Here is a 22,750-nt window from a genome sequence, read left to right on the forward strand (position 1 = left end):
TAATATACATAAAGTTCTTTCAACTATACCTGCTTTTTTACACCTTTGAACACACTCTTGCTTCTGTCTGCAGTGTCTTACTCTTCTTTCCCCAGCCACCTGGATAATTTCCATTTATCTTTCAACAATGCATGTAAGTGGCACATATTTAAGAAAACGCCATGACACCGCCGGTTATGTTCAGTGGCACTCCTCTTTGACCCTAAAGTAACCCATGAGTTTCTGACTCCCTACCAGATTTCACACTGGGTTATGTTTGCTATTCAGCTTGCCTCTAACATCTACTAAGAGCTAAGGACTATGCTTCCTTCATCCTGATATTCTTCCGTGCTTCACAATATGACTTCCACTTACTTTTTTAAGCTTTTATTTTGTATTGGGGTATATGTCACCCCACTCCAGTACTCTTGCCTGGAAAATCCCATGGACGGAGAAGCCTGGTAGGCTGCAGTCCATGGGGTCGCTAGAGTTGGACATGACGGAGCTACTTCACTTTCACTTTTCACTTTCATGCATTGGAGAAGGAAATGGCAACCCACTCCAGTGTTCTTGCCTGGAGAATCCCAGGGACGGGGAGGCCTGGTGGGCTGCTGTCTCAGGGGTCGCACAGAGTCGGACACGACTGAAGTGACTTAGCAGCAGCAGCAGCATAGCCAGTTAACAATTCTGTGACAGTTCCAGGTGAACGTCAGTGGAACTCAGCCATCCATATCCATGAATCCATTCTCCCCCTAACTCCCTCCCATCCAGGCCACCACACAACATTGAGCAGAGTTCCATGTGCTATACAGTAGGTCCTTGTCAGTTATCCATTTAAAACGTATCAGTGTGTACATGGCCATCTCAAACTACACTTATTTTTATTAAACTATTTCTATTGAATGTAATTGGAGAGTTTAAACCTATATAAAAGGATATTGACCAAAATGGGTTTAAGTGAATCCTCAAATTGTAGTAAATATGCTTTGCATGTGTGCTTTATATTTTGAAAAATTTTCCAAATTATTTCTTTAAAAGATACTATGGAACTTTCTGAATTGTCATAAACCAAATGGAAAAGTATTGATTTGAGAATACTGACGTTTACTCCTTATGCCTATCATGCCTTAGCCCACAGGGCTCTTTGTCAATCCAGAACAGTCAATTCTAATTAGGGCAAATTCAGATATTCAGCCTACCCAAGCAAGGGAAATGACAATATCCAATTTGGAGGATAAATCTCTCGAGCTTCAGGAAATATTATCAAGGCTAAGCAATCAATACACTGACAGTAAAAATAAAGATACACTGAGAACCACAAACCAGACCTCGAGTAAAGGACAATTGCTAGATAAGATTGCCCAGGAAGTAATCATAAAAGATCTTGTACCAATCTCTCAGTAATATCTTAGAGAATTTAGTCCATTAGACATAGCTAGACAGCCACTTTCAGTCCTATTAATTATATATGAAATATTTTTCAATGACAACAAACATGCACCTATAATTATGAAACAACACACATCCTCAGGTTTAGTGGTGTTAGATTTTATCTTTAAAAGCTCTGTAAAGTCTCTGTGTGTGCCGTGTGTGTGCTCAGTAATGTCCAACTCTTCATGATCCCGTTGACTGTAGTCTGCCAGGCTCCTCTGTCTGTGGAATTTTTCCAGGCAAGAATACTGGAGTGGGTTGGCATTTCCTACTCCAGGGCATCTTCCTGACCCAGGGATTGAACCCACATCTCCTGTGTCTCCTGCATTGGCAGGTGGATTCTTTACCACTAGTGCCACCTGGGATGCCCTGTAAGGTCTAATGAGGGTGAATACTTTATAGCCACAGATAACTTACCTGTCTTCACTTTCCTTGGCCCTAGTCAGCTCTGGGCCTTAGTGCCTTTCATCCATAGGCTCACTTTTGTCTGATTCAGCAAGAAGACATGAGCAGAGAAAGAAATAACATCTGAAATCTGGCATGAGTCCAGGTGTGGGAGATCGGGCTCTGTCCTCACTGGCCACATGCCCAGTCCATTGCCAATCTTCCACCTCAGATCCTGAGTAGTAGCCCTGTTTTCTATAGAAACAAGAGTCTTTCCTGGAACCCCAGCCCACTTGCAGGAGTTGTTACAATTCATGGGCCTTGAGAATACTCGATCACCAGGAGTGTTCTTTTGGATGCTATCTACACACTGAAGGTTCACCTAAAACTTCATTCCATGAAACATCATTGGATATTGTTTTAGGTAGCTTGGGCTGCTATAGCAGAATGCCACAGACTGGATTCCTTAAACAACAAAAATGTATGTCGCACAGTGGAGGCTGGAAAGCTCAAGATGAGGGTAATAACCTTTTAGGTTTCCAGTAAGAGCTCTCTTCCTGACTTGTTGATGGCCACCTTCTCAGTGCATCCTCCATGGAAGAGAGAAAGAGTGAAAACAGACTCTTTGGTGTTTCCTCTAACAAAGACACTGATCCTTTGGATCATTACCCCATCCTTATGACTTCATTGTATAAGTCATCAGTTCAGTTCAGTTGCTCAGTCATGTCTGACTCTTTGTGACCCCATGGACTTACACAGCCCATGGAATTCTCCAGGCCAGATTACTGGAGCGAGTAGCCTTTCCCTTCTCCAGAGGATCTTCCCAACACAGGGATTGAACCCAGGTATTATAGGTGGATTCTTTACCAGCTGAGCAACAAGGGAAGACCTTGTAAGTCATAAGGTAACCTTAATTACCTCCTCATAGGCCTTATCCCCAAACCCAGTTACATTGGGGATTAGGACTTTAGTATATGAATTGAGAGCAGCAGGGCATAATTCAGCCTGTAGAAGATATAAACACTAATCTAAATCTAAATTAAGCCTAGTTATCTAAGTACAAGCAACAACAATAACAAAGCAACAATGTCTACTATTTATTAAAGGCTTACTTTTACAAAACTATTTCTAATTTTTAGGATAATATTACTTTTCCCTACTTTGCAGCAGAGGGAGTCGAAGGCTTGAGGTGTAAAAGCCCTAATCAAGGCCATACCACTACTAAAGGACAGAGTTGGAATTCAAACCCATATCTGTAGGAATTCAAAGTCTCAATGTAATGTGTCTACCATGACTTCTTAGGTAGAAACTATAATTCAGATCACTGATCAAGCTTCAGTCCCAGTGTCTTCCCTGAACTGTGATTAGTAGTTTGCCTCATAGGCACACCTGAGTTTTGATAATTACGGAGATGATAGCAAGTCAATCAAAATGTCTATTCAATACCTAAGATCATGCACTTGGTAGAGCACTAGATTACTTCTTAAATATCTACACATGCCTGAAAAGATTAATTTAGAACCACCAGATTCAGATGGTGCTTTGGTTACTGTAATCAAATTTTGCAGCGATCTGCCTCTTTGATTCATGCTCTTCTTATTTAAAATTCTGCATTGCTCTTTATGATATACCAGCTGTTAAACTGCCATCACATCCATCTTCCTCTATTCTTTGGCTTCCCAGCACAGCATCCATTTATTCTTTAATTCAAAATACATGATTGAAACTTGAACAACACAGGTTTGAACTGTGCAGGTCCACTTATACAAGGACTTTATCCAACAGTGAATTCTACAGTACTTCATGAAATGGGGTTGGTTAAATCTGGGTTGCAGAACCATGGATACTGAGGAACCACAGATATAAAGGGCCAACTGAAAGTTACATGTGGCCTTCCCAGGTGGCTCCAGTGGTAAACACTGTGCCTACCAATGCAGGAGATGTAAGAGATATGAGTTCAATCCCTGGGTCAGGAAGATCCCCTGGATGGAGGGTATGGCAACCCACTCCAGTATTCCTGCCTGGAGAATCCCATGGACAGAGGAGCCTGGTGGGCTACAACCCATAGGGTCACAGAATTGGATCTGAAGTGACTTAGCACACACACACACAGGTAAGTTATATGTAAATTTTTGAGTGCATGGAGGACCAGCACCCCTAACCCCCAAACCCCCACATGTTGTTCAAGTCTCACCTGTACTTACTGAGCCCCTACTAGCTGTCAGGCATGTGGGATACATGAGAGAACACAACAGATAGTATCCCTGCCATGATGCTAATATGCTAGCATATGGGAACAGAAACTAGTAGCCATACTAAATAAGCAAAATATATAATGTGTAGAAATTATAACACAGCCTATGGAAAAAGAAAGGGCAGCACAAGGTAAGGGAGATCAAGAGCATGAGAGGAGAGGGTCATGGTAAACCTCTCTGAGAAGGAGGCATGGTCAAAGATATAAGGAGATGGCGCATATCTGAGGAAGAGCATTTCAGACACAGCAAACAGTACTGTAAAAACTTTGAGTGAAAGCAGGTCTAGGAATGATTGAGGAAGAGCAAAGAGACCAGCATGGCAGGAGCCCAGTGAGCAGGAGAAAAGTCAGAGAGTTAATGGGGCACCAGATAATGAAGGGCCTCTGGCCATTGTAAGGGTTTTCATTTTTTACACTGAATAAATCAGAAACTGATTGCAGGATTCTGAAAGGAGGAACAATCATGACCAAACTCATATTTTTAAAGGATAATCATCATCCTGGCTTTTATATAAAGGACTGATTTTAGGGAGCAAGAATAAAAGCAAGGAGGCCAGTTAGGAGGTCTTTGCAATTATGTCGGGCAGGCGGGTTGTGGGGAGCATGGTGATGGTGGTGGTGGTGGTGATGGGGGGAGAAGTGGTTAGATTCTGGGCATATTTTAAAAGAAAGAGATGCCTCATCACATGGATCCAGGTCTGCCAGTTCTTGAGCCAAAGGACAAGAAGCATGTCAACAGACTTTGACCTCAATGCAGGACTTCCCAGGTGGTGCTAGTTTGTAAAGAACCCACTTGCAAATGCAAGAGATGTTAAGAGACACGGGTTCGATCCCTGGGTGGGGAAGATTCCCTGTAAGAGAGCACAGTAACACACTCCAGTATTCTTGCCTGGAGAATCCCATGAACAAAGGAGCCTGGCAGGCTATAGTCCATAGGGTCTCAAAGAGTCAGACACGACTGAAGGGACCTAGCACACATGCAGGAGGTGGGGTATGTAACATAGAGTCTAACATAGTAAGCACTTATTGCTCACCAGTCACACTAAGAGTCCACCTAGTAAGATAGAAAACTAAAGCACAGAAACATTAAACGATTTTAGTTAGTAAGCAGAAGAACTAGGATTTGAATCCAGAACAACTTGAACTGGAACCCTCACACATCACTTCTCATATGGCCTTGCTGGTTAAGGTACACTTATAGACTTGAGATCTGGTGACTCAGGAACAAATACCTGGAGCTGATGCACCAAAGGTGGATCACAGTAACCTCTAAACTGCAGCGGTCCCTAACTTACCACCAAGGCAGCAAATCCATAACAAAGCAGTGACAACTAAAGAACTTGATTCTGAAATGAATGAATCTCTTGGCACAAGGTGATTCTGTATGGGATGATAGCTAAGTAGAAATATGGCTGCTGCTGCTGCTAAGTCACTTCAGTCGTGTCCAACTCTGTGCGACCCCATAGACGGCAGCCCACCAGGTTCCTCCATCCCTGGGATTCTCCAGGCAAGAACACTGGAGTGGGTTGCCATTTCCTTCTCCAATGCATGAAAGTGAAAAGTGAAAGTGAAGTTGCTCAGTCGTGTCTGACTCTTGGAGACCGCATGAACCGCCGCCTACCAGGCTCCTCCGTCCCTGGGATTCTCCAGGCAAGAGTACTGGAATGGGTTGCCATTTCCTTCTCCAAGAAAGATGGCAGTTTTACATATTAATCCTACTTCTTCAGCAGTATATACATTGTGATTTAACACTTCTGTAATGATTGGGGACAACATCATAAAACTTCACTAGAGCACTGGGTTCCAGAAAGCAGAACTGCTTGTGCCATCTGGCTTTGGGGAAGGTTTGGGTATGATTCTTTGTTAAAAGAATATTTTGAAGTTTGAAATGAGAAAAAGAGACTAAGTGGCTGGAAGAATATGAGCAGTGTTTTTGCAGCATAGCCTCAGGAGAGATAAAGTGAATTGATTCAGAGTATAGTTAGGCTTCTGGGACTGCATTTCTGCTTCTGAGAAGGAGGAAACAAAGATGAAAGAGAAGAGGCTGACATGGGTGCTGCTCTCCTATGACTGGCATTTTCCTGTAAGGGAACAAATCCAAATGTGAGGTCAGAAAAACTGAAGTGAGCACCCTACCCTGCTCCAAGCTAAGGCATGTGCTTATAGATTCCCAAGCTCACTTTTCATAAACATCCAGAATTCTTCATGCCCTCAATGCTTTTAAGTCTTCCAAGTAATCTCTTATTTTGAACTAGAAATCATATTTTTAAGTGAATTTTTTAAATATAATCATAGTGCACTTCACTGCTGTAATAGGTAGAATTCGGGATAGTTCCCAAAATATTCCCATCCCTCTCCTTGTATGCAGACTTTCTCCCAGTGACTCAATCAGATACTCATCTGGTGCTGCTGTTGAGAAGTATGCTGCTGCTGCTGCTGCTGCTAAGTCACTTCAGTCGTGTCTGACTCTGTGCGACCCCATTGACGGCAGCCCACCAGGCTCCACCGTCCTTGGGATTCTCCAAGCAAGAACACTGGAGTGGGTTGCCATTTCCTTCTCCAATGCATGAAAGGGAAAAGTGAAAGGGAAGTCGCTGAGTCCTGACTCTTCGCGACCCCATGGACTGCAGCCCACCAGGCTTCTCCGTCCATGGGTCTTTCCAGGCAAGAGTACTGGAGTGGGGTGCCATTGCCTTCTCCGGTTGAGAAGTATACAGGGATAATAAAAGTCCCAAATCTGCTGACCTTAAGACAGGTAAATATCTTCAATGGGCCTTCAGTAGGCCTGACCTAATTAGTTGAGGCTGTAAAAGGAATTTGTCTCCTCCTGGTGAAAGAGGTTCAAAGATGGGGTAGGCTGGGGGTTTGGTGCAACAGAATTTCTTTGTTTCTCATTTTGAAGATGGGGGAAGCCAAATGGCAAGGAATGCAGGTGGTTTCTAGGAGCTGAGAGCAGTCTTCAGCTGACAGCCAGTAAGAAAACAGGAAAAAAGTCCTATAACCACAAAGAACCAAAGTCTTCCAACAACCTGAGATCATCCCCAGGTCCTCCAAAAGTAACCCAGTCTGGCCGGAACTCTGATTTCAACCAGTGAGACCCAGAGCACAGGCCACCTCCATGCCATGCCAGACTTTCTACACACAGAACTGTGAATTGCTAAACAGGGATTGCTTTCCTCTGCTGAGCTTATGGTAATCTGTTACAGAGATAAAAAACTAATACAATTGCTAAAGGTACATTTTAGAAAATAAATCACTAGTAGAACTATTTAAGATGTGATTAATTCATTGGGAAAACACCTTTCTTCACAAGGATACTTTGCTTCATCTTCATCATCTATCAGAAGTTAGTATTTCCTATTTTGGCATTTCTTAAAGCAAGCTATGTCTTACCTATGTGGTTGCTAAGTGCGAATCATAAGAGCTAAGTTTTATTATGAAATTTAGTCAGAATCAACTAGCAAAGAAAACAATTCTAAAAATGATTTCAGTAAATATGTTACAATTTAATTAATATGAAACCATCTGTGAATAAATTAGTCTACCCCTCAGGAGTTTCTGATAGATCTCATTATTCAAAATATCTCCCATTTTTCTTACTTGCTGATGAAGTTTATGCCACTTAAACTTTAAAAAGTAATTATTAAATCATATTATCAACAATATCTACTTTTCTACATATAATTCATATATATATTTAAACATTTTTAAAGCCTCTGCAGAACTCGAAGGAAAAAAGCTATATTAAAATATAACACCATAGTTTTTAAATGTAAAGAAATTCTAATGTGTGTTTTGAGAATTTTAATCAGAATACAGGCTTTTCAAAATTCAAAACATTTCAACTTTAAAATGTTGATTTTCATAGAATAACTAGAACAATGTATATATACTAAAAATATTATTTAATATACCCCCAAAATCCTATCCTTTCATATTTAATACAAAATATTATTATAATAATACTCATATAAATAAAGCCTATATGTTCCCTCATACCTATTGTTTCACAGGTGGCAGCAAAAACAGAAGTATTCAACTGTGACCTAGCGCTTCAGGGAGAGACAACTGCTGTTGCCAAGAGACTGACACATCCAAGGCAGAATCTGGATTCTGGAATCGTGACTCAGTAAGATTTCTGGCACTTGCTGGATGTTAAAGGAATTTAATTGCCAGGGAAAACACAAACTTGACCAAGAAGGCCCTGTGATGGCTCAACTCCTAAAGCAATTCCCAGTCTTTATAAACTTGCCAGGAAAGTATTCAGCTAAAGCAGTAAAGCCCTAATGAAATTAGGCAGACTATTGACTACACCTGACAGAATTTCACTTAAGCAATAAAAAGGTATTTGGGGGTCACTTCAGCTAAGAAGTCCAGAAGTTATACTGCCCTGAGGCACAGCTACATGAAGTGCACAAATACTGTGTCCCTCAAACTCTCCTCATGGAGCAGGCATGAGCATCCCCAGCACCCCAAGACTGGCAAAGTACCAGTCCTACAGCTCCTATTGTATGAGAACATCTGCAAATCCCCTGAAGAGGTTCTGAGAAGGAGTCTTGACAGCCCTGGTTTGGGGGCATATGCCCATCTCTATAGCTGGAAGAAGAAAGGAATAGGGGTATGGTAGGCTAAGATTGTTACCAAGCCAAACTTGGGGACACTCTCTCATACACAATAAAGTCAATCTACTGATCGCAGGTTGTGGTGAAGCAAACCACAACCTTTATTGCAGGAACCAAGCAAGGAGTACAGGTGGCAAATATTTAAAAGACCCTTAACTCCTTGATGGATTTCAGGAAAATGTTTTTAAAGGCAAGCTGACAGAGACAGTTGCAAGGTGCATGATCAGCTTGTGCACAATTCTCTGATTGGTTGAGGGTGAGGTAACAAGCTGCTTTCACAGGGGTTAACATCATCAATCCTTAGACTCTAGCCAGTCTAGGGTTTACATGCTCATGGTCATCATGAAGTTACCTGCTTCCATCTGGTGGACGTTTTAGTACCTGCAGAACAATTCAGGGATGTGCATCAAACACCATTATCTATGTCCTTCTCTGAGGAATTAAAGATTCTGTGACTGCCATGTGGCTGATTTACTGTTTAAATGGTTACTGAATCTCCTGGCCCAACTGCTGTTTTCTTTGTTATTACACATTCACATTCTTTCAATTGTTCATTCTTGAGCCAGCCTTTTGTGACTCAGGGGAGGCCTGGGAGACTAAAGCTTTCTACAAACAAGAGGCAGGTAGAGGACACGGAGGTGGGGGATGTCTGTCTCAGAAAACCCCATAGAGTCCTGCTTGGTTGCAAGGTGTGCAGTTATAATCAAAATACATTCATTTCCTTTAGAGAGGTCAGGTTCTGTGATCAGAAGAGGACTGTATGCCAGAAGATACAATATAAAAGACCCAAAGGAGTCTTTATACTTCAGAAGGGGAATACTCATCTATACCAGACTCAAGGATAGTCATTGATGATGGTGGACCAGGGAGATACTCCTGGCAAGGAGAACCTGTAAAAAAAAAAAAATTAGTCTGTCACCTGGAGGAAATCAGTCTGCTAGCAGAGCAGGGAGACCCTTTAGATATCTATCTAGCAAATGTCATACGTATAACAGTACAGAAACTTCACTGCATTCATTTCCTTCTATGAAATAGGAATTTTTATTATAATTAAAGGTGGGTGAGGACAAATTCTAGTGTCATGTGTAAAAATATAATGAGCTGGATTTACTGGAAAAACACAGATATCAAGAATTAGAATTCAGAGGCATAGAATCTGCTTTTTCTCATCATCACAAAGAGGAGTCTGAAAAAATAATCACATCATACTCCTTGACACCACAAGCTCCTTGTCTGCAGGAGAGGGATTGCTACTGAGTCCAGACTCATTCTGGTCAATGCACAATCAGGAGATGAGGTGTTGGGGCAAGGAATAACAACTTTATTCAGAAAGCCAGGAGTCTGAGAAGATGGTGGACTGTGTCCTAGAGAATCATCTTATCAAAGTAGAATTCAGACTTCTTTTATACTTAATAGAGAAGGGGTGTATTTGGCTGTGCACACTCCTTGGGCCAGAATCCTTTGTTCTTGAAGCTCTCCATGTAGGTCATGTCACAATGTTCCTGTAAACTTCAAACAAGACAAATGTTATTCTCTATTCTGCATTTTTTTTATTTCTATTTGAAAGGAGAAGTGTTACAACCTTAAAGATCAGAGGCTTGAAATGAGCTACTCTGTATATTTTAGGCTACAGGCAATTCTTAAAGCAAAAGCAATAGAATACAAAGGTTAAAGTAAAAGAAATAGCTGTAATACGAAGTCAGACTTATTCTTTCCTATTGCAGGATCCTGACTTTTGACTCTCTTAAAATGCAATCATGATAAGGTTGGGATAAGCATTATAAATTGAAAGGATTTAGGCACCAACAAGTCTGAGTAGAAATGCCAGTGCAGTTGGGAATTGTCTGAGAATGCCAGCTGCTATCACTTTATTACTTGTAAGTAGTAGCTGCTGTGACTGCTGGAAAAAGCCCTCTATTCCTGTGGGTCCAGACACAGCCACTCCTTCTAAAAGAGAAGGAGTGAGCCTCTGTACCTAAGCTGCTGGACAACTTCCCATTTCTCTTCCAATATATATTAAGTTTGTCATTTAGCCACAACTGCAGGGTCAAGAATAGCCCATTCAAACTTGACCTGGTGTAATAAACACTACCCAAAGATGCTGGACTTGGAACATAATAGAGAAATTGGTTGGGTCATCTCCTTTTAGAGAGGGTTTAGGTGTGGGATTTTGCTATTGTTCTTGGTCTTAAATGTGGTAAAATTTATAATGTGATTTGGAATGTTTCTAGAACTGGGAAAGTGGAATGAAGTCTTGGTGTAGGAGTCAGTACCTATGGTTTGCTAGGCAGTCCAGGCATGGCAAGGTGTAAACAATGTCAGCTATTGTTTTTGGCTAACCCATGGGGTCCCAGTGGGTTTTTCCTCATCCTTCTTCACCTGGCAAGAGGCCCAAGGAAGCCTACCTATTCATTTCCCTCCTTTCTATAGATACATTGTTTGAGTTATTTAGAAGCTGATGTGTAGCCTAAATAGCCCCAGGCAGAATCATTCCCTGGAATCAACTGTAAAATGCACCTTGCTACATCCTTCCCTGCTCAGAAATTTATAGTGACTTCCCATTATAATTAAAGTCATATCCCTTACCATGGCCTATGAGAACTTCATGATCTACCTTCTATTTCCTTATCAATTTCCTCATCACTTGCCATCCTATGATCTTGCCAACACTCTTCAGCCATAGGAGGTATCTCTTAATTCCTACAACATGTTAAGTTCCTTCCCATCTCAAGGGTGTTTTCTTTGCCTCACATTCCCTTAGATTCTTCTTGTGTTGATTCTTATAATTTTAAACTTATGGAAAAGTTACAAGAATAGAAAAATGAATACTTGTATACTAATTGTCCAGATTCCTCAATTGCCCCATTTGCTTTTTTATTCTTCCTATACATTTTTGTACGGTCTTGGCATTTATTTGAACCATAAGAGCTTAAGTTGGAGACATTATGCCCCCTACTCCTAAATACTTTTATGTGCCTTTACCAAAAATAAGGACATTCTCTTTCAGAACTAGAATGTAATTAACAAAAATCAAGAAACTTAACAGGAATACAAAGCTATTATCTTATCCACTTTGAGTGTTAAAATTTCATCAGTTGTCCCAATGATAGCCTGTATCGCAATTTTTGCTTTTCAGTCCACTATCTCATATAAATGCTTCATGTCACATCTCTTTACTCCTTTTTATCTGGAAATGTTCTCAGGCTTTATCTTTCTTACTCATTCATACATTAAACATATGGGAAATATCTTTTATACCTATCAAATATAGGCATAAATGTTTCTAACATCATGTGACTTCAGACTCTTTGAACTTAAATATTTTCTTCTAAAGACTGTTCTTCATAGGAATTGTTATATAAATGTTTATCAAGTCCAAGCTTGTATACCTCACTGTATGACAGTCCAATAAGTCAAGAACTGAGTTGTTGGGATGGGATAGAGCAACTTTATTTGGAAAGCCAGCAAACCAAGAATATGGTGGAATATGGTGCCCTGAAGAACCATCTTTCTCAGGTTTTGGATGCTAGTTTCTTTTATAGAACAAAGACAGGGAACTGAGGAGATAAAGTGAAAAAGGAAGTAAGTTGTTGTACAAGTTTCCTGGTTCCAGCCAGACTTCTGAAGGGATGTGTTAATTTCTTATTTCCTGTAGCCATTCACAGATGCACCTAGTCAGGATGGTTCCTGTGAGCTAAACAAAGATGCACCATTATGTACACCTTATATAGACAACATCTCTTTATAGTGATTAACTTGTAGTAAAAGCAGTTAGAATACAAAACTTAAAGAAACAGATCCAATATGGAGTCAGATTTGTTCCTCTCTGTTTCATAGCCTGTAATGTTAAGATCATAATAGCCCTTACTTGCATAGTAGCAAGATCTCAGGTTCCTTCTCCTTGAAATACCCTATAACTAGGAAGCACAGTATTTGCAGATTCCTGTCAATGCCTGACTTTTGCTCTTGCATAACTCTGTACTGCAATTACCCTTCTAACCATGGCCTCCCTGGACTCAGGACTCTGCTGCCAGCAATTAGGTAACAACCAAATCATCTCTGAGTTGCTGCTGAAACTATACTCCATACAATTAACAAGAGATAGTAAGCAACAGACATTCTTGAACTTGTCTTACAGGTGAGCAGATAAGGGAACAGCTTGTTAAAACTCCCTTGCTTGTAAATTGCCTTCCCAGTTTCACGCAGACCAGTTGTTTTACAGGAACTTGGAGTCAGCTTCTGTCCAGTGTGGGGGCTTCTCTGATGGCTCAGACAGTAAAGAATCTACCTGCAATGCAGGAGACCCAGATTCAACCCCTAAGTCAGGAAGATCCTCTGGAGAAGAAAATGGCAACACAATCCAGTATTCTTGCCTGGAATTCCATGGACAGAGGAGCCTGGTGGGCTACTTTCACACTTTCACTTCTGCCCAGTGTGAGCCAGCTACAGCCAGTTGGGACCACCAACACTAAACCTGGGCCTCACAGATGTCTGATGAATGGCCTGTTGATGTCAGAGGACTGGAAAACTCTGCCCTCAGTTCACCTCCATTGTGAATATACAGAAACTTGTCATCCAGAAGCACCTTCTCAAAATATCAATTACTTCACCTCTTCCCTGCCTCCAAGAACCTTTCCCCAAGCCTAAGACCATCTTGCTTACCCCATACATAACCCAACCACCCTAACTTCAGGGAAGCAGATTTGATAATTGTACTCCCATATCCTTGACTGGCTGCCATATGAGTAAACTCTTTCTAGGCCTCAGGATCTCAGCGTTTGGTTTGCTGCATGTTGGCAAACGCACGTGGTTTGGTAACACTGGGCTGCTCCCTCTTCCACACTAGTCTCTAAAAGAGCAGTTCTCAAACTGAAGTGAAAGTGTCAGTTGCTCAATCATGTCTGACTCTTTGTGACTCCGTGGACTGTAGCCTGCCGGTCTCCTCTCTGTCCATGGGATTCCCTTCTCCAGGGGATCTTCTTGACCCAGGGATCGAACCTGGGTCTCCTGCATTACAGTCAAACTCTTTACCATCTGAGCCACCAGGCTTCCCTTGCCAGTTCTCAAATTTGCACATTAGAATCAGCTGGGCTACTCTTAAAAATTCTGGTGCTCCAGGCTAATTAAATCAGATTTTTTCTGGAAGAGAGATTCAAGTAGAATGACTGCTGTCTCAAATCCTTTCTAAACATGGATACAGGTATGATTAATTATCTTTATCAGAACCTAAGCCAGTTTCTGCATCTGAGCTTTATGGAATAAGTAAAGGGAATTTACAACATGTAAAATAAAAAATCACCTTACCTTTGGCTACTTTATATGAATCCAGGCATCCTGTATCATTCTCATGAGGCTTTTGCAGGGAACCTCCAGGTGTAGCTACTAGGCTGATTCCTTGTGGCAAAGAAAACTTCCAACCACCACTGGAAGTGTCTACAAGAATATCTAGACTAGATTCAAGAGAAGTCACAGAAGGAGATCCTTCTGTAACCAATCCAGAAGACTACCTCCTCATCCTCATTTCCTATTCCAGAGAATTTGTAATAGGAAAATCCACCTCCTTCAACACAAAATCTGCTTGGTACCCATAGCAGTGGACCCAGCCTTGACCCCATGGGCAGTCTCACTAGATTGAGCATCTACAAACTAGTTTGGTTCTGTTTTATGGTCTTTCCCTGCCAGCATTCATCCCTGCAGTATTTTTGGCCTAAATTTCTAAAATACTGCTCAAACATAATCAAACATACAAATATCAAGCATACAAATAAACAAATGAATACATAAAAATAAACACATGTACACCCACATTTGCCCACATTTTCACACACAGTGAAGGCACATTGCAAATTAAATTTTTCATTTACACAAGAATTGTCTCTCAAAAAAAAAAAAAAAAACAAACCAAGAGTTCTTCCTGCAATATAAAAACAATGTTTCACAAGCTGGAATCAAGATTGCTGGGAGAAATATCAATAACCTCAGATACGCAAATGACACCACCCTTATGGCAGAAAGTGAAGAAGAACTAAAGAGCCTCTTGATGAAAGTGAAAGAGGAGAGTGAAAAAGCTGGTTTAAAGCTCAACATTTAGAAAACTAAGATCATGGCATCTGGTCCCATCACTTCATGGCAAATAGATGGGGAAGCAGTGAAAATAGTGGCTGACTTTATTTTCTTGGGCTCCAAAATCACTGCAGATGGTGACTGCAGCCATGAAATTAAAAGACGCTTACTCCTTGGAAGGAAAGTTATGACCAACCTAGATAGCATATTCAAAAGCAGAGACATTACTTTGCCAACAAAGGTCCATTGCCGGGGTCCAGTCCTGGCTGATCCAGGGTATTCGAAGGAGAGATGGCGTAGGCGACCTATTTATTTATTTATTTATCAAAGATATAAAGAGTAATAGAATGAGGACAGCTCAGTAGGAAAATTCATTGGAGAAAAGAAGCTGAGTAGCTTGGTTTACGCGGAAAATCAGTATAACCTGTGACACCAGTTTAGCTCTGACCACGGAGGCCACAGGCACCCTCTCGAAAGCGGAAGGTGCCCCACCTTAGACACCTTCTCGAGTGGGTCTTAGAAGCGCAGCCAAATAAATGGTCGCAGAGGATATCCGCACTCCAGATGGAGACTCAGCTGGAAGTTAAGGGGAAGAATGACATGGGGAGACCAAGCTTTGGTGAGCAAGGCCCGTAGCTTTATTTTCAACAGGGGTTTTTAAGTTACACATAGAGGATAATAGGGGATGCAAAGTCAGCAGTCTTTGATCCTTATCAAAAACCAGGGTTTCTTTCCTGCAAATTTATCGTATACAAATGATTTAGGTGATTTACATCATCTTCTGGCCAGAAGGCCTATTAACATTCTATGACTCTTGACAAAGACTTATCAACAAAGACTTATTTTCTCTAAGAGTAATTATTTTAAGGTTTGGCGCCATCTTCCGAAGATAAAATTACATTCCTATAGGGTGGATGTGTAATGGGTTTACAACAAAGGAAAGAATTTATTACCTTAAGGATCTAAAGTTACTAACACCAAGGCCACTACTTATTTTTTCTACATACCAACTATATTAATTAATACACATTCAAGGATACAATACAGGGGATGTGAAAACTTGGCAACAAGCATTGGCTCATTAATGAAATCTTTTACTAGTTTTAGTCTGACAGTTTCTAACTCTCTGAGAGGCTCTAAGCTATTTGAATATCTTAAGCTTCCCGTGCCTCTTGAGGCTGGGACACTGTAAACAATCGTATGCATAGCTGTAGGAGACTGGGTAAACTTGTCAGGCGAGTTAGAGAGCCATCTGAGGGGGTTGGATTTAAACACTCCTAGTTGCCCAGGAACTTTATTAATTGGAGCTGTAAGTTAACTCTTTGACAGAGAGAGCAAGATGGTGGTGGGGGACAGCCCTCGGTAAAGTCAGAGGTGAGAGCACAAAGCAATAAAGTAGGCAGACTCTGGTTTTTGGGGGGTTGGATGCTCGAGAATATCCGGGGGGGACTCCTGAGGCTCGATCCTGCCTTTGTGTATGCCGAGCCTCCTTCCTCACGACCTTTGTCATGAGTGGAATGTCTCTCGCCGGCTCCCGGCAGTCCATCTCGTCAAGGCTACGGTTTTTCCAGTAGTCATGTGTGGATGTGAGAGTTGGACTATAAAGAAAGCTGAGCACCAAAGAATTGATGCTTTTGAACTGTGGTGTTGGAAAAGACTCTTGAGAATCCCTTGGACTGCAAAGAGATCCAACCAGTCCATCCTAAAGGAGATTAGTCCTGAATACTCATTGAAAGAACTGATGCTGAAGCTGAAACTCCAATACTTTGGCCACCTGATACAAAGAGCTGACTCATTTGAAAACACCCTGATGCTGGGGAAGATTGAAGGCAGGAGGAGAAGGGGACAACAGAGAATGAGATGGTTGGATGGCATCACCGACTCAACGGACATGCATTTGACTAGACTCTGGAGGCTGGTGATGGACAGGGAGGCCTGGCGTGCTGTGGTCCATGGGGTCACAAAGAGTTGGACACAACTGAGCGACTGAACTGAACTGAACTGAAAGAGTAATTTAATCCTTTGAACAGTTTATTTTGCCATTTTCCAAGCATTTCTATTTTCTCATTACATTCTATTATATTTGTACACACACACGGTGGCTTTTCCAGAAGAAAGAACATTCTGCCATAAATATGAATCCAAACCAGAGCCTCTTGCAAGAGGTAAATGGTCTGCAACTCTGACATGACAGCTATTTAAAAGCTACTGTTATTCTGTCCAATGTTTTAAATATTGTAGAACAAACTCCACCTATGCTGAAGCTCAGGCCATGATGTGTTCTTCCAGAGCAGTATCTGCAAACAGAAAGCTTTTCCCAAGTACCAAGCCTAGAGCAAAGTTTCAGCTCTGAGATGATCAGAGAAATTGACTTCTGCATACCCAACTTCAACTTGTTCCAGAAACAAATGACTTTTCTCTCAGTAACTGTCTTTCTCAGTTACTTTCTCAGTTACTGTCTCAGTAACAAGTCTTTCTGTCAAGCATTTTCAGTCTTCTTTTGGATTTGACTCAGAAATGCTATTACAGATACATCAGGTTTATTAACCCTGAATCATTCTTTACATAATTTGATGTTTCTTACAAGAGAGCTTTTAAAAAATAATTGCATAGGTTTTCTTTTTTTGTTGCAAAATTAATAACTGTGCATTGTAAAAACTTGGAAAATGTATCTGTGCAAAGGGAAAAGGCATTATCATTAAGGTCATCACGTAAATTTTACTATAGACATCTTATTGTAAACTTTCCCTCTACTGTTTTATGTGATATATGCATTTTAAATACAGAAGTGGAAACAAGAATTACAAAGTTTTGTGATTCATTTCTTATGACAAAATTAGTTTTTCCATGCCAATGAACAGTCTTCTACAAGATCACTTGTTTTTATAGTATATCAAAATTAATTTACATAACCAGTCCCAAGTTGCTAAGCAGGTTGTTCTTTATTTTCTCTTTTTATGAACAATATCTTTGTAACACAACCTTAGTCCATATCCATAGTTCTTTCCTTGGGATGAATCCCTGAAGGCAGAATTACTGGACTGAAAGTTGTGCAAATCTCTAAGAAAACGACCATTGCTAAAATGCTTTCAAGAAGCATTTTGTGTGTGTGTGTGTGTGTGTGTGTGTGTGATAAAGTTTTATTAAAGTATAAAGGAGATAGAGAAAGCTTCTGACATAGGCATCAGAAGGGGGCAGAAAGAGTACCCGGTTGCTAGTGTTAACAATGAAGTTATATAATCCAAAGAATATCTGGAGGTTGTAAAGACCTCATCAGACCTACTCCCATAATTTACATTTTAAGATAACACTGTCCTCAGGCAAGATACATCCTTGTAAAGACCAAGTCTACTCCCATAATTAACATTTTAAGATAACAGAAGGTTGAATCCAAAGACTGTCCTTAGGCAGGATACATTATTGTTATATAATCCTAAGGAATGTGGAGAAAGAAAAAAAGTTTGTCCTTTCTTCCTCCTTGAGAATTCCAGACCCCTCTCTCCTTGGGGACCCCTAGACTCCCTATCAACCTGCCTAGGAACTGACTCTCTCATTCCCCCCTTTTCTTTTAGGAGAATTATGTTGCCTAGGGAAAAGGGGCGTCATTCTCGTTCCATAACTGCTTCCGAGCTGACAAGGGGCATTGTCCCTAAATTGGTGAGGCAACATATTCTCCTAATCCTCATATTGAGGATATCTGATCCAGGGGCCCCAAATAGTAGCCGGAGGAAGCTACAGCAGTAGCAGGAGTTTGAGCAACCATTTGTAACTTAAAAGCTTTCATGCGGCTAGAAACAAATCCAGTTATAGAATTACAGATGCAGGGAGCAAACAGCAAAAACACAACCTTCAGAATCAAAATTAAAAGTCACATTATGTCCATAGTTAAAGTACAAAGTGTTGCACCAGTCCATTTTAGGGTTGGTAGATGTCATCAGATGAAGAAGAGGCATCGCATGTGATTGTTGTCGAAGGTATTCACAGACTTGGAGAAAGTCTTTTCCTTGAAGTGGGGATGTCCACCACGGGAAGCCTTCCACTGATGAAGAGGGGAGCACTCCGCAGACCCAGCAGTTAGACCAATTGTGGAATGCAGCATAGGAGTGAGCCCAGGACAAGAAGACATTGTCTTGAGGATCCAACGGCAGACTCAGGATATTTGGGGTCAGCAGAAGTAAGCTCACATAGGTTATCAGGCCCATCTGCTGCCCTTTGCTTAACTCTAGAGCTCGGGTCAGAGCCACAAGCTCCATTAACTGAGCACTGGTTCCCTGGGGGAGAGATTTTGCTTCCAAAACCTGTTCAGCAATCACCACAGCGTAACCTGCTTTACGCTTTCCATCCTGAACAAAAGAACTGCCATCTGTAAATATTTCCATGTCAGGATTGGCTAATGGGGTATTCATTAGATCCTCCCGAGCTGCATAGTTTAAAGTTAGGAATTGAGAACAATCGTGATCAGGTGTTTCATTTTCCTTCTCAGGAAGGAAAGTGGCAGGATTTAAATTTCCACAAACTTTAAGCTTAGTTACTGGTCCTTCTAACAACAATGACTGATACTTAAGAAGCCTACTGTCTGTCATCCAAATATTAACCTTAGAATTTAAGATTCCATTCACATCATGAGAAGTCAGTACAGTACGGTTTCGTCCATTAATTATTTTTAAAGCTTCAGGTGCTAATAAAGCCACTGCCCCAATTAGTCTTAGGCAGTGGGGCCACCCACATGAAACTACATCTAATTCTCTGCTTAGATAAGCAATAGGTTGCTGGTGAGGCCCTCGAGGTTGTGTCAAAACTCCCAATGCCACACCTTTTCTTTCAGTGACAAAAAAAATTAAATTCTGACCCTGTGGGCAAGCTCAGAGCTGGAGCTTGCAGGAGAGCAGTCTGAAGAACCTTAAAAGCCTTTTGAGTTTCTGGAGACCAAACCAGTTTGTCGGTTTGGGCCTGCTGAGTTTCAGCTATAAGTTTATATAAAGGCCGGGCAAGTTCTCCATAACCCAGAATCCAAATGCGACAGTAACCTGTGATTCCCAAAAATCCTCTCAATTGTCTTAAAGTCATAGGTAGGGGATGATTTAGTATAGTTTTAATTCTCTCAGGGCCTATGGACCTAGTCCCTTCTGATATGATTAGGCCCAGATATCTAACCAATTGTTGACAAAGCTGAGCCTTTTCTCTTGATGCCTTGTAACTACAGTCTGCCAGAAAGTTTAAGAAATCTTCTGAGGCTCGCGAACAAGCTTCCTCTGTCTCAGCACAGAGCAAAATATCATCTACATATTGTAACACCACCGCTTCAGAGCTATTAAAGTTTTGTAGATCCCGTGACAAACTTTGTCCAAATAAGTGAGGACTGTCACGAAATCCCTGGGGCAAAACTGTCCAGGTTAACTGAGAAGCTGGCTGCGTAGGGTCTTCAAAGGCAAATAGGAATTGACTTTCTTCCGCCAAAGGCACTGAATAGAAGGTATCCTTTAAATCAATTACTGAGAAATACTTGGCCCGTTCAGGAATTTCAGACAATAGAGAATAAGGATTAGGCACCACGGGGTGTAAAGGAACTACAGCCTCATTTATTATTCGTAAATCTTGAACTAGTCTCCATTTACCATTCGATTTCTTTATACTCAAAATAGGAGTGTTGTGAGGACTGTTACAGGGAATTAATAGTCCCTGCTCCTTTAAATTTTCGATGATGGGTTTTAACCCTTCCTTAACTTCAGGTTTCAGTGGATACTGCTTCTTATGTGGAAATACGTGTGGGTCTTTGAGCTTAACAACTACAGGAATAGCATTTTGTGCTCTACCCACAGATTTTCCATCAGCCCATACTCTAGGATTTACATTTTGTTCAACTAAAAGGAGAGAAAGGGAGGGCTCCATATTCATAAAAACAGAGGCATGGATCTTGCTCAGTATATCCCTTCCCAAAAGGGGTGAGGGAGATTCTGGCACGATCAGAAACTCGTGTGAAAACAGCACAGAATCCCAGTTGCAAGATAAAGAATAACTGAAATAATATCTTTTGGCTAGTCCAGACAGTCCTATTACAGAAGCGGATTGGGAAGAAAGTGGGCCAGGGGCTTCAGAAAGCACAGACAGAATAAGTTGCCCCAGTATCTAAAAGGAAATCAACGGATTGGCCCCCCACAATTATTAATACTCGGGGTTCCTCAGGTGTAATTAGGACGGGAGCTTGTGTGGGGACCCCCGGGCACCTTCAGTCCTGATTGTCTTGAGAGTCCGACCCTGGAGACCTACGCCTCTGGGGGGCAGTCTCTCTTCCAGTGTAGTCCTTTGCAGACTGGACATGGAGCCGGGGCGGCTTAGATGCCTGAGGGCAATCCCGCTTGAGGTGCCCCTCCTTTCCACAGTAATAGCAAGCCCATCCCTTTTCACCTGGGCCCCTCTGGGCATTTTTCTCAGGCTGTTTATAGCCATGGCGAAGGCTTCCGCCTTTTCCTTTGTCTTTTTTTGCCTTTCTTTCTTTTCCTCATATTCCCTACCATAATAGACTGTCTGAGCCAGTTGTAACAGAGTATCTAAAGACTGATTTGGTCCATACCCCTGTTTTAATAGCTTTCGGCGGGTATCTGGAGCCGACCGAGTGAGAAATCTATCCTTTAAGATCACTTTTCCCTCTTCACTTTCCGGATCAATCTCAGTGAATCTGCGAAGGCCTTCTCTCAGTCTATCTAGGAATTTACCAGGAGCTTCCTTCTCCTCCTGTTCTATGTCTGCCAATTTGCCATAGTTTAAAGGCTTAGAAGGCTCCTGCCTAAGTCCTTCAAGAATACATCTAACAAAATGACTCTGATCCCATCTTCCTTTAGCTGTGTTGTAGTCCCAGTCTGGTTCTATAGTTTCAAGAAGATTTTGGAGAATGGCATTGAAACATGTATAATATCATGTATGAAACGAGTTGCCAGTCCGGGTTCGATGCACGATACTGGATGCTTGGGGCTAGTGCACTGGGACGACCCAGAGGGATGGTATGGGGAGGGAGGAGGGAGGAGGGTTCAGGATGGGGAACACATGTATACCTGTGGCAGATTCATTTTGATATTTGGTAAAACTAATACAATTTTGTAAAGTTTAAAAATAAAATAAAATTTTAAAAAAATTAAAAAAAAAGAAAATTTCATCCAATTTACCCTCATTTCAACATCTTTGGCAATAAATGACCCTAATTAATTTCTAATCTTTTATAATTTGATACCTAAAAATATGGACTCTCACTTTCTTACATCATTTTTCATATTTTCATATAATGTTCTGACTACATGCAAAGTTGAACTTTTTTTAATTTATGAATTTAATTAATGAGTTTAATTTATGAATTGCCTGATGATATCTTTCTTATAGATTTGTAAGCTCTCCTTTATATGGAAGACATTAAAAATAAGTTGGCTTATCTAAATGTTTCAATTTTTTACCACTCATTTCTCTTTCCAAAAAGTTCACAGTTATTTAACATGTATTTATTCAGTCAATATTAATAATTGTATAAGAAAATCAACCAAACTTTGCCTACTGTCTTCAATTTTTGAGGTCCCACTTAAGAAAAGTCTGCTTCTCTCCACACCCTTGCCAGCACTTATTGTTTGTGGGTTATTTTATGATAGCCATTCTGACTGGTATCATTGTAGTTTTGATTTGCATTTCTCCAATAATTAGTGATGGTGAACACATCTTTTCATGTGCCTCTTGGCCATATGTATGTATTCTTTGGAGAAATTTCTATTTAGGTCTTTGCCCATTTTTCGATAAGTTTGCTTGTTTTCATGATATTAAGCCACATGAGCTGTTTGTAAATTTTGGAGACTAATCCCTTATCAGTCACATCATTTGGAAGTATTTTCTCCCATTCTGAGGGTTTCTTTTTCATTTTGTTTATGGTTTCCTTTGTTATGCAAAAGGTTTTGAGTCTAATTAATTCCTATTTGTTTTTGGTTTTTTATTTCTGTTACTCTGGGAGACAAATAAAAAAGATACTGCTGAGATTCATGTC

General features: G+C 40.9%; 1 long non-coding RNA gene across 5 annotated transcripts in view; it reads right to left on the minus strand.

The window, feature by feature from the left end:
• LOC129628299 (uncharacterized) overlaps nucleotides 1–14,301 on the minus strand; it is a 53,372-nt gene extending 39,071 nt beyond the window's left edge. Inside the window, exons 1-3 of one of the 5 annotated variants that reach the window (XR_008702762.1) lie at nucleotides 13,975–14,298; nucleotides 12,807–12,958; nucleotides 8,048–10,179 (exon numbers count right to left, since the gene is read on the minus strand). This is a non-coding gene — a long non-coding RNA (uncharacterized LOC129628299). Of the gene's footprint in view, nucleotides 1–8,047; nucleotides 10,180–11,256; nucleotides 11,367–12,806; nucleotides 12,959–13,974 lie in introns of those variants that run through there. The other 4 variants (XR_008702765.1, XR_008702764.1, XR_008702761.1 and 1 more) reach the window with 4 other exon arrangements.
• Nucleotides 14,302–22,750: the final 8,449 nt, after the last annotated feature.

Source organism: Bubalus kerabau, chromosome 15 (genome assembly GCF_029407905.1).
Source record: "Bubalus kerabau isolate K-KA32 ecotype Philippines breed swamp buffalo chromosome 15, PCC_UOA_SB_1v2, whole genome shotgun sequence".
In the NCBI taxonomy this organism is placed as follows: domain Eukaryota; kingdom Metazoa; phylum Chordata; class Mammalia; order Artiodactyla; family Bovidae; genus Bubalus; species Bubalus kerabau.